At 42.1% G+C, this 12,279-nt stretch overlaps 1 pseudogene; it reads left to right on the top strand.

Annotated features, from left to right (window-relative positions):
- Positions 1-2,073: 2,073 nt before the first annotated feature.
- On the top strand, positions 2,074-2,191 carry LOC126337380 (5S ribosomal RNA; annotated as a pseudogene).
- Positions 2,192-12,279: the final 10,088 nt, after the last annotated feature.

Below are 12,279 nucleotides of genomic sequence, written 5' to 3'. Positions count from 1 at the left end.
TGATTAATGTCGTTATACGCTTTACCATTATGTTCACTTTGACCATGTAACTAACAGTCGGACCAGTTAATATTTGAGAACACGCTCTCTGAAAACTATTTTGTCTACTGCATCTCTGTTATGATCATTGATGTGCTAGAGGCATAGCGAAAATGTGATAGGCAGCAGATAAATTAAAACCTAATGGTGTACACTAGGCAACATGCGTGATGTTGACCAGTGAATCACCTAAAATATCCATCATCGTCACGGCAATTTTGGATGTAGTCCTTAACTACGACACCTGTGTATGTGTATACACTAGCAAGCAGGTCTTGCGTTTCCTGCTGCATAACACTAAAAAGCAGAGAGAAATCTGAAGCTATTATTGTGTAGACTGTTCTTTCGCTCATCAACCGCCATTTGGGAGCTATACTTCTCAGCTCAGCATACTTGATGAATTCTGTATCCTCGAGAATCTGCTTGTGTAGCGCTATCTAGAGTGTTCCTGCCATTCTTTCCTGCTGCAGTTTATTTAACTATATTTGTGAATCATTATGTTGAAGATTTCTTTCTCTTCGATCCAGTATGCATATTTTTGGGAATTTTTATTGACTACTTGCACAACATCTTTGTTCCGTGCTCAGTCCATCAGAACATGCATATTGCATTCTTGAGAACTGTGTTATATTCGAGCTGTTGCGTTCTTACAGCACAAAAATGCCTGTAACATTTCTTGTCGTGCATTTTCTCGGTAGAAAATGAACTTTAAAGGCAGGCGACACTGAAATCATATGTTCAAGTGTCTGGAGTTCATACTGTGCAGTTATTCTGTCGAGCGAGTGCAGTGGGCGGAGTTTTGCATCAGAGTAATCGAGTGCCACAGTTAGATTCCGAGTCATAATTTCTTTTATGTTCAAAATTTAGGCTACTTGATCACTGTACAAGAAATTAGAGATGGTCTTATACAAACATGTGCAATTATTTATTACCAACACAGAACTGGACGTACAGTCATTGTTATTAGTCCACTTTTAATGCCATATTTTGCCTTCACACGTTTACAATGTTGTCTTCCCCACACTACAACAATTAGTCCCTTGTGGTCCATTGTCACCACTAGTTTCTTTTTCTGCATTTATACATACCCCCTCCCCCCTCTCCCACAGTCTACCCATGAAACCAGACGACTGCTACGTGATCTCATGCCGACCCAGTGACATCGTCAATTATTATTATTATTATTATTGTTATTGTTATTATTATTATTATTATTATTACAGTGGGCACGGTATCATAGCGAATTTATTTATTTAATTTGTTGCCATTTAAGAATGACTTGCCTCGTAGTTACTGGTGGGGTCATGTTACACGCATGGGAGAAGCAAGGTTACCCAAGAGACTCATGGGTTCAGCAGTAGAGGGTACGACGAGTCGGGGCAGACCAAGAAGAAGGTACCTGGATTCGGTTAAGAATGATTTTGAAGTAATAGGTTTAACTTCAGAAGAGGCACCAATGTTAGCACTGAATAGGGGATCATGGAGGAATTTTATAAGGGGGCTATGCTCAAAACTGAACGCTGAAAGGCATAGTCACTCTTAAATGATGATGATGATGATGATGCGCAAGTATTAGTATCCAGCAATCGTGATACTGACGTTACTTGCACTGACAACTTGTTAATAATTTCAGTATCATTCAGTTCATCATGAAATGATTATTGCGAGTTTAGTTACTGTCAGTGCTTATCAGTGGAAAGGACGAACTAGTCATAAGTGTGCAGGCGCCAAACTGTTAGGCTACTCTACGAGGGGTTTTCGAGATGGCAATACGTGAACAACTGTGTGAAGTGCAACTCCACGTAGAAACGGCAATTGAAATTGCCGCAATGAACGTTTTTATGCCACCTCGTGTTGATTCTAAGATCGTGTAAAGAGTTCTTTTGACTTTTGCGGTGTTCGGTGATTAATGATTAATGATCGGGAATCTTGCGATAGACTGGCTCTTACAATCGTTTTACGAATTTTACGATTAATGAAATAAAATAAGATTAACTCTAATCATAATAAGAACCGTAAAATGTTTGAATGCCAACTAACGGCCTTGCCGCAATGGTAACACCGGTTCCCGTCAGATCACCGAAGTTAAGCGCTGTCGGGCCGGGCTAGAACTTGGATGGATGACCATCCGGTCTGCCGAGCGCTGTTGGCAAGCCGGGTGCACTTAGCCCTTGTGAGGTAAACTGAGGAGCTATTTGATTGAGAAGTAGCCTCTCCTGTCTCGTACACTAACATACGGCCGCGAGAGCGGTGTGCTGACCACATACGCCCTCATATCCGCATCCAGGGAAGCCTGTGGTCTGAGGATGACACGGCGGCCGGTCGGTACCCGTTGAGCCTCTCATGGGTTGTTTGGACTGAGTTTAGTTTCATTATGCTTAGCATCTAAACCGGGTCACGTGTCACAGAATTATACACCGATTATGGCACAAGCCTTACAGTTCGCGACCGACAGAGAAGAAACCAATGGGGACAGCGGCTGCGGGACATCTTCAGACGACGCGAGTTAAGCAAGCTGGCTACAGTTCAGTTACGAGCAGTAGGGGGCAAATACACTACATCTCTAAATCACACATGGCATTACTGTGCGTCGCCGTGTACGTATTGTAGCAAAGGATAGTTGGAACATTCATTCCACTGTCTACAGTGATAGCGTTACACCATGCACGATTAAGAAATGAACCATGCCCCGGATGGTTGTAACGTGTTTCATTCTCAATATAGCCCTAACGCTGGGGAAGAATACGTGGACCCTATGCACCTTTCCACAGTTGTCCCACTCCCTTTGCCACGAACTCACCTTCTAGGTTTCGAGCTCTTCTGTATTTCCTCCCCTGAGTGGTCTCTGTGTCTGATCTGCCAGTTTTCAGCCAAAATGCTGCCGTCCGATACTTAATAGTTACGTGTTTCGGGTATATTCCGAGCAGCACGCATACTGCGTTCACCGGCGTTGTGCCGAAAGTCCCCTGTAGCGCCACATGAGCACACTCCCGTGTCCACGCCAACATCATATTATTAGCCGCGGTGCAGATACTATGTAGCCACACGCTGGCACAAAAGATGTATACTGGTATACTGGTATGTGCGTATTACAGCCAAGGGTAATCTGCGGTTCACTGTGTTGATACTGGCACGTTTATGCAGTAACTTGCACGCCCTTCCTGTAGCAGTTTTTATGTGTTGATTAAAGATTAATTTCCGGTCCAGAAATATACCCAAGTACGCTCATTCTGAGGAAAAACAGAACACCTTGAACGGCTAGAGCTAGGACGTCGATATTCACAAGACATGTACATTAGTATGTTCTGCACAATTGATTAGCGTTTGAACCATGTCGGTCAAGCGGACAACGTCAAAATCGACATCGCGACGCAACACCGACTATCGGTAAAATATGTCTGCGGCTCTTGTTGTCGCTATAAACCGGAGGTAATAGATTAGTGTGACTTCAGCACACGTGCAGGATGCAACGCAGACATATGCGTGAACCGTACCGCCAAATCAGTGACTTTGCAAGACGGCGTGTTATTGGCACGAGATCATGTGATGCGTCCATCCGGGAAACTGCTGCTCGTGTAGGACGAGATTTTTCGGCAGTGCAACGGGCGTGTGCAGAATAGTTAACGGATGGCCATAGAGCACGAAGAGATGGGTAAGGTCCCATCACTCAGACCACACTCCAAAGAGATTCTGGTCGTATATGAAGTATGTTAGCGGCAAGAAACAATCAATGCCTGCTCTGCGCTATAGCACTGGAGATACCATCGAAGACAGAGCTGTCAAAGCACAGTTACTAAACACAGCCTTCATAAATGCCTTCACAAGAGAAGACGAAGTAAATATTCCAGAATTCGAACGGTTGATAAACATGAGCAACATAGAAGTAAATATCCTCTGATAATAAAGCATCTCAAGTCACTTAATAAAAGCAAGTCTTCTGGTCCAGAACGTATACCAATTAGGTTCCTTTCGGAGTATGCAGATGAATTAGCTCCGTACTTAACAATTCGCTCGACGAAAGATCCGTATCCAAAGACTGGAATGTTGCACAGGTCACACCAATATTCATGAAAGGTAGTAGGAGAAATCCAATAAATTACAGGCCCATATCATTAACGTCGATATGCAACAGGATTTTGGAACATATGTTGTGTTCGAACATTATGAATTAACTCGAAGAAAACGGTCTATGGACACACAGTCAACATGGGTTTAGAAAACATCGTTCCTGTGAAACACAACTAGATCTTTACTCACATGAAGTGTTGACTACAATTGACAGGGGATTTCAGATCGATTCCGTATTTCTGGATTACCGGAAGCCTTTTGACACTGTACCACACAAGCGGCTCGTAGTGAAATTGGGTGATTATGGAATATCACCTGAGTTATGTGACTGGATTTGTGATTTCCTGTCAGAGAGGTCACAGTTCGTAGTAACTGACGAAAAGTCATCTGGCGTTCCCCAAAGTAGTGTTATAGACCCCGTGCTGTTCCTTATCTAGATAAACAAATTTGGGAGACAATATGAGAAGCCGTCTTCGGTTGTTTGCAGATGACGCTGTCGTTTATCGACTAATAAAGTCATCAGAAGATCAAAACAAACTGCAAAACGATTTAGAAAAGTTATCTGAATGGAGCGAAAAGTGGCAGTTGACCTTAAATAACGAAAAGTGCGAGGTCATCCACATGAGTGCTAAAAGAAACTCGTTAAACTTCGGTTACACGATAAATCAGTCTATCCTAAAAGCCCTAAATTCAACTAAATACCTAGGTATTACAATTACGAACAACTTAAATTGGAAGGAACACATAGAAAATGTTGTGGGGTAGGCCAACCAAAGACTGGGTTTTATTGGCAGGACACTTAGAAAATGTAACAGACCTACCAAGGAGATTGGCTACACTACGCTTGTCAGTCCTCTTTTAGAATACTGCTGCGCGATGTGGGATCCTTATCACATAAGACTGACGCAAAAGTTGAAAGGAAGGCAGCACGTTTTGTATTATCGCGAAATATAGGAGAGAGTGTCACAGAAATGATACAGTATTGGGGCTGGACATCATTAAAAGAAAGGCGTTTTCCGTTGCGTTCGTTTCATTCTCACGAAATTCCAATCACCAACTTTCTCCTCCGAATGCGAAAATATTTTGTTGGCACCGACCTACATAGGGGGGAACGATTACCACGATAAAATAAGGGAAATGAGAGCTCGTATGGAAAGATATAGGTGTTCATTCTTTCCACGCGATATACGTGATTGGAATAATTGTGAAGGTGGTTCAATGAACCCTCTGCCAGGCAGTTATATGTGATTTGCAGAGTATATATGTAGATTTAGAAGTAGATGTAGCCCTCATCCGAATAGCATTGCAGGAGAGATCTGCGCCCTCCTCGGCTCTGGAGCAACATGGAACAGTGTAACATCGTGAACCATCAGGGGTGACAGTCCGTCGCCGTTTATTACGGCATAGGTTACGTGCGCGCCGTCCACATCTCTACCTACTTTTGACGGGTTTTTACAAACATGCTAGACCGCAATGGTGCACGGAACGACGTCACTGATAACAAGGATGGCACCAGACAGTGTTTTCGGGCGAATGCAGGTACTGCTATTTATTTATTTATTTTCTTAATGGTGGACGCACTGTGGTTCACCGCCGAAAACGGAAGCGGCATCACAATGACATAGAGCGTCAACTCATGGCTATCTGATGTGGGATACAACCACAAATCACAGCTGCTGCCTGTCCAGGGCGGTGTGACCAGTGTGTCGTAGTGAATGATATGCGCATACTCTTTCTGCACAACATCCCTTACAACATTTTTCAGCAAAACAATGCACGACCATGTGTTGCTGCAGGAACATGTGCTCCTTGGTCTCACAGAATGTCAGCCTTTTGCCCTAGCCCGTCAGATCACCAGACTTGTCGGTAATTGACATCGAATCCGTGGGCCAACATGGTTCAAATGCTAATCATTTCTGCACTACATAATAATGTACATTTCCTGTGAATATGAATGCTCTATCTCTAGTCGTTCAAGTGTCCTGTTCTTTTTTTTCTGAACGTGTGTGTATCTTGTAACCATGTTCACCTTTATACCTTTTCCATCTAGTTTTGTTGCAGGATTTCTTTTTACGTTTCCTTTCAACATACTGTATAGAGTTTTATTTGTCGCAATGGTGAATTTATTTGTAACACTCCAATCGCTCACTGTTTGTAGTATCGCTGATGTTTTCGCTTCAAGGTGCTTTCTTCTCTCCAGCTGGCCGCCATTACAAGGACGAGGTCGTCAGCAAATGCGACTACTCCATCTGTGCGATCGTCAATCGAGACCATACTGTGGATATAATGGAAATACATTTGGTCGGATGAATCACATTTATTGTTGGGCCAGTCGATGGCGTGTCTCTCTGTGCCAAACTTGTAGTAGTAATCGAACACATCAAGGCAGTTGTGCACTATCGAAATATTACTGTCGACCACCTACATCCCTTCATGGTTGAGGTCTTTCTCGATGCCAAAAGCACCATCCTGCGCAGTAACTGACCATGTCACAACGACAGAATAGTGCTACAATGTATCCAGAGGTATCAGAGTAAACGCGTGTTGCTCTCTTGGAAACCAGATTCATCTGATCTTAACCCGATAGAAAATATTTACGTCGCTATCGACCTCCAGCTCCGCGCCTAGGAATCACCCCTCTTAAATTATGGAAATTGCGTGACATGTGTGTAGGCATTTGGTGCCATGTACCTCCGGATGTGTACCGAGACCTGTCGAATCCAAGGATCACTGCTGCATTGTCCCCGAAAAGTGAACCAACATACTGGTAAGGAATTTATCATAATGTAAAATAAACGTAATGAACACTCGTACTTTTACGGTTGTATATTTGCTTTGTAGACAGTCTACTTCATACTGTTTTCACTCCAGTGCACATTTGTGCAAAGGACGTTGCGGGTTGATTGTTTGTTAGTTGTTTGGTTGGCTTGGGAAGTAAGGGGACCAAATGACAGTGTCATCAGCTCCTTTTTACTCATGCTAACCAAAAGGGGAAAACGAACACCGAAAAAAAGTAGTGGAATATATTAAAATAACATAGCAGAAGGCCTAGTCTGGCTGATCCAAAAAATAAAAAAGGATGAGCCAGCCACTCTGCGACACACTAGAATCTCAAGGCTAAACGACAAGGCTATAGGAATAAAAGAATGGAATGGACGAATACCAAGGTGAACAAACAGCAAATAAAGAGTGATGAAGAGCTAAAATGGAGGGAGGGTGGTGGCTTGGGAGAGAAGCTCAGACACTCACCCTTAGATTGTGTGATAAAACTCCGTCTAAAGAAACAGATGTGGACAGATATACGTGAATGCAGGATATCTCGGCGAATTTCATATATGAAGATGATGGCGACGCAGTCCATCGAAACGTTGCTACGAGACGACGACGCTACTCGGCTGACAACCCGTGAAGACTTCATATATGTGGACACATAGTCGTCAATTCATAAAAAAGTCGGGTACAATGCATGTTTGTGCAAAGCGCGGTCGTCAATGGGTACCTCCTAAAGTATAAGGTGCATGACGTTCAAAGTGCACAAATGTGCATGGCACGCGAATTTTTAACCAACTGATTGTGATGTGTCCACATCTGTTACTACAGATGCCCCTAGAAATGCACAATATGTGAAACCTCTTGTGCAAATAAAGTAATTTAAAACACAGCCAGGCGGAATCATGCAATTTTTATAATTTATCGAGTTTGTTGGGTGGGGGGGGGGGGTGAGTGGGGGGGGGCGTCACCCGGAGGTAAAAAAAATGCAAGAATAATCGTTGGAGATACATTGTCGATGCAGTTACTTGAAAGAGGAATGTACACATTTTACGCTACTCAGAAGCAATGGTCAACTTTTTCCCCGCTTATTATCGATTTTTGCTACAAATAGCGTTTACAGCTTCTCGCTGTCACTACCGACAGTGGGGCTTCGATTGCTGAATAGGTGTTTTTTTTTTAGTTTTACGTAACGAAATTTTAATCGTAATTTAGAGTATGAAATGTTTTGCGCAATTGTTCAATTTAAAAGCAAATCAAAACAATTGTTTCCAGTTGTGAACATGGCCGAAACTGTACAAGCGGAATTTATGAATAATTCTTTAGTCGCTAGGAAGTGTCGACTGCATTACGCACGAATTATTGAATAGCGCATACTCGTATTTAAAAGCGTAGCGACAAAATAAGCTGCGAAATTATTCAAGCTTTGGAAAATAAACAAATACATTAGCTCAACAAATATTAGCTCCGTCGGATAACGTATAAATTTACCACATACATCCACGGAATAAATCTGAAGTTATGTAGTATAAATCAGAAATGTTCAACTAATTTTCGTAAAAAAAGTCATGCTAACTGTTTCAGGTACGAACGGCCACAATTCTGCATGCAGTGAAGTTTGTGATTTTCTGCTCTGGAGATACAAAGAAAAATAAACAATAGTGTGCAGTAAGTTGGTATGTACTTCAAAGGAAGCAGTGTTACTTTTTCTGAAGTGGAAAATCCGCGAGTATAAAATACAAATTTTATAAGAAAATTTACCTTTGTGTCATTTTCGCGCTGAAGACAATTAGGGAAGCTGTGATACAATGTTGCATTTTAAAGAATATTTAAAACTCGCGCCTCGGCTGTTGTTTACACGTATTTATTTCATTTAATTTCACACAATTCCCCATTCTCAAGTCATTTCTCCGATTATTTAGCAGCAGACACAGCAATTATGAAACCAAACTTATGTACGAGCAAGCGTCAAATTGAAGCTGAATGTTTACTGAACAGAGTAATGTTCATGGTAGAGACTACTGTAATTTTCTTTGACACACATCTGCGTATGTAGTGTTTTCGAACGTGACGATAGTCTTTTCGATGATTGCTACTATATTAAAAAAATTGTTATAAGTTGAAACAAAGCGGACACGTATCTGCAAGAAGCAGTGTACATTTTGCAGCCATGTCACACGGCATAACAACGGTTGTGCATAGATACTAACTGACAGGGACCAAAGACGATAGTCACATAACGTCAGTAACGGTTTTTCACAATCCCGAAAGAAATCGGTGCTGTTAATGACTCCAGGTCCATCTCAATCAAATCCCTACCGGCGGCAACTGCTTGCTGTGAATATTCGGAGACGGGTGCCTCCCAAGAGGCCATTGCTGTCAGCGCCACCTAAATCTGTACGTCTTTATTGGACCAGACAGCACAGAAATTGACAGTACCGATTAGAGGTTTGCGATGTGCTCCCGCGTGCAGCGATCTTGCCTCTCTTCGAAAGTTGCAAGGCATCGAAGTTGCCGACAGACCATTGAGGCTTTTAACCTTGACTCATACATGTTACTGTAAACACGAACCGCGAGCATGATAATTTGACAATAACGAAGCGTTGCCCTTTCTTATAAATTTTTATGATAATGGGCACTCGCGCTGCACAAATAATTTCCTGGTTTGGCGAACATTCAGGCACCCTGTCAAATCCGTAGAGGCTCGCTAAATTATCCGATCTTGATAATATAAAAAAAAAAAACGGGGATATTTGAAACCGTGAAACGTAGCAATGAACATCTCACAATTTGGTAGCTCTATAGGGATTACCAGTGAGTGGCTTCATTTGGAAATGACATACTTGTAGAAAGTGGTAGACTCTCTTCTACAGATTGACGACATTACCAAGGTTAAAGACTGTGTTACGCAGTATTAGTGTTATTTCTCCTCGGGGTGACTGTCCGGTGTCCTTACAACGCTATTATTCACTTCGTACAGTACTGATCGGCACATCCCCTGTAGCTGCTGCAAAGTAGCAGTCTAACTGTGTGTCGGTCTATGCGTACTGTCTACAGCTACCAGATGGTGTTGCTAGTTCCCATAGATGGCACATTGCAGCAGCTTTAGTTTTGGTTTCCGAGTGCGCTGATGGACATCGATAAGGCATGGAAGCAGACAAGGGTGTTCGACGCTGGACAGTGTGGTTTCTCTGGAGAAACGACAGGCTGTTTCAGACATTCACAAGAGGTTGGTAGCCATTTGTGGGAAAACAGCACAAAGTTGCAAATCCGTGTTTCACTGTTGGAGTATGCACAAAGCGTGTATCTTCCGTCGCTATTGCTCAGAAACAAAAGATTGTGGTGATAAGTCATTAGTTGGTACAACAGTACACTGCAAATCCACCCGTGTTCCTTGAGCGTCTGGTAATCGTGAACTATTCGTTGTTATTCTACGAGACTCTAGAAAAGAAACGACAATCTATGAAGTGGGAGCATACTGAAAGTACTCGTCCCAAGAAGTCACGGCCGTGACTATTCGTGTAGAAACAAAAGGCAACTGTGTTCTGGAATCATGAAAGGCTAGTGCTGGTTGACTGCTCCCCTCCCCCCCTCCCCCCGATACGAGTCTCAACTGTGATTGGTATTGAATTTCACTGTATAAACTTCGTCAACGCTTCCAGAACGCCGCCACGGAAAATGGAGCAGTGACGTTCTGCTCCAACACGACAATGCTCTGCCACAGGCCAGTCGCCAGGCTGTTCCCACCGTGCGTAAACTGGAGTTTACTGTGCTGCCACATCATCCATATTTGCCCGATCTGGCTCCTGGCGACTCCGTCCTATTCGGCATAATGAAAGAGGTCACACGGGGTAAGAAGTTCAGCACCAATGAGGTAAGAAGTTCACCACCAAGAACTTCATCCATTTGTTCACCAATGGCGCAGGGATATCTCCAAAGAATAGTTTGCCACGCAAATACGAGAGCTGCCAGAAAGATGGCAAAAGTGCAGGGAAATACCTGTAATGTAATCCGTATTCGTTTGTTCAGTAAATGGCACCCGTAAAAACATAGAAATTATGGTGTCAATCATTCCTGAACGCACCAAGAACCAGATAGAACGAGGTTTAAAAATGTGTTCTAACAAGTATTCTTCAAAGTTTGTTGAATGTAGACTTAAGTATTTAGGTGATCTTAAGTATCCGTTCCCTCAGCTGCTCACATCCTACGTTGTTGCCTTGTTTTCCCCCCTTACAGTACTACCAAACAACCTGTTCTATATTTTAATGCTTGAGCCATAGTAACGACGAAAGCTGAAAATGTCGTTAACATTTGCGAACATAAATTAACTACTTTGTAGAGAAAGTGTCACGGCATAAACCTTGAGATTTGATAGCAAATGATTGCACATACGCTTTAAGATTTAAAAATCATAATATTCCCCATTAGTGAGATTCAAGTGCTCCTGAATGTAGTCAGAATTTTGATGCGGTGAAGGTTCGGAAAGAATCAGATAAAACTGCCCTGGGAAAACAAAAATTACCACTGACTGCCAACTTTTCTTGTTTAACTGGATTTTCTTTTGCCACCATGTGGAACCAAGACACAGTAAATATGTATCCTGTAATTAAGTAGGTAAAATTGCGATGGTATTGATTTATTGAAATTATTTCCGAGCTTGCATCCGTTATTCCCCATTTGAAGTTTTGAAATATTTACCTACTTCAGGACCACACAGTGCCCTGTCGATATAATTAAAAAGACAACTACACAGGAAGCAGAAATAAAGCAATGGATGATTGTATAACAGAAAAAAATGCGCTTTTCGGTAATAAATGAAAATGGAAGGATGCTAAAGAAGAAAGCAAAATAAAAATATTTTAGTGTGATCGGAGCGGGATATACGAGTAGTATATTGTTCAAGCAGTAATGGAGGAAAAGAAGCAATTGAACACTGAAAACCACACATGGTCTACTGAAGAAAAATAGTATTATCTAGCATAATTTACGTTTCTCGAATGTGTCACTATCAGCCTATTTGAAACTAAAAATAACCATCTGAACGTTTTCATGAATTCTGTTAAAAAACTTAAATAATCTATCAAAATACCCACTACAAAATTAAGTAGCTCATAAGCCTATTAAAACTGTAAAACAGCAGGCAGTTTGATCCAGACCTTCAGTCAATAGAATGCTACAGCAGATATTTGTCATCTGTGTATTTTAAAATTAACGCCACAACAAACAGCCCAAAACTGCAATTGAACAAATATACTTTCAGATGGCTTTTGCTTTGCCATTCAGTCAGGCTAACATGCATCAAGTGGTGTTAGCCAGTCCCTTATTTGAAGGTCAGTCCAGAGTTAATGAATCTAGGCAACCACAACATGGATTCCTAGTTATCGCTAAACCCTCCTCGCAAAT

The sequence above is a fragment of the Schistocerca gregaria genome, chromosome 2, assembly GCF_023897955.1.
Source record: "Schistocerca gregaria isolate iqSchGreg1 chromosome 2, iqSchGreg1.2, whole genome shotgun sequence".
NCBI lineage: Eukaryota > Metazoa > Arthropoda > Insecta > Orthoptera > Acrididae > Schistocerca > Schistocerca gregaria.
The sequence above is the reverse complement of the archived record's forward strand: the minus strand, read 5'-3'. Positions and strand labels throughout refer to the sequence as shown.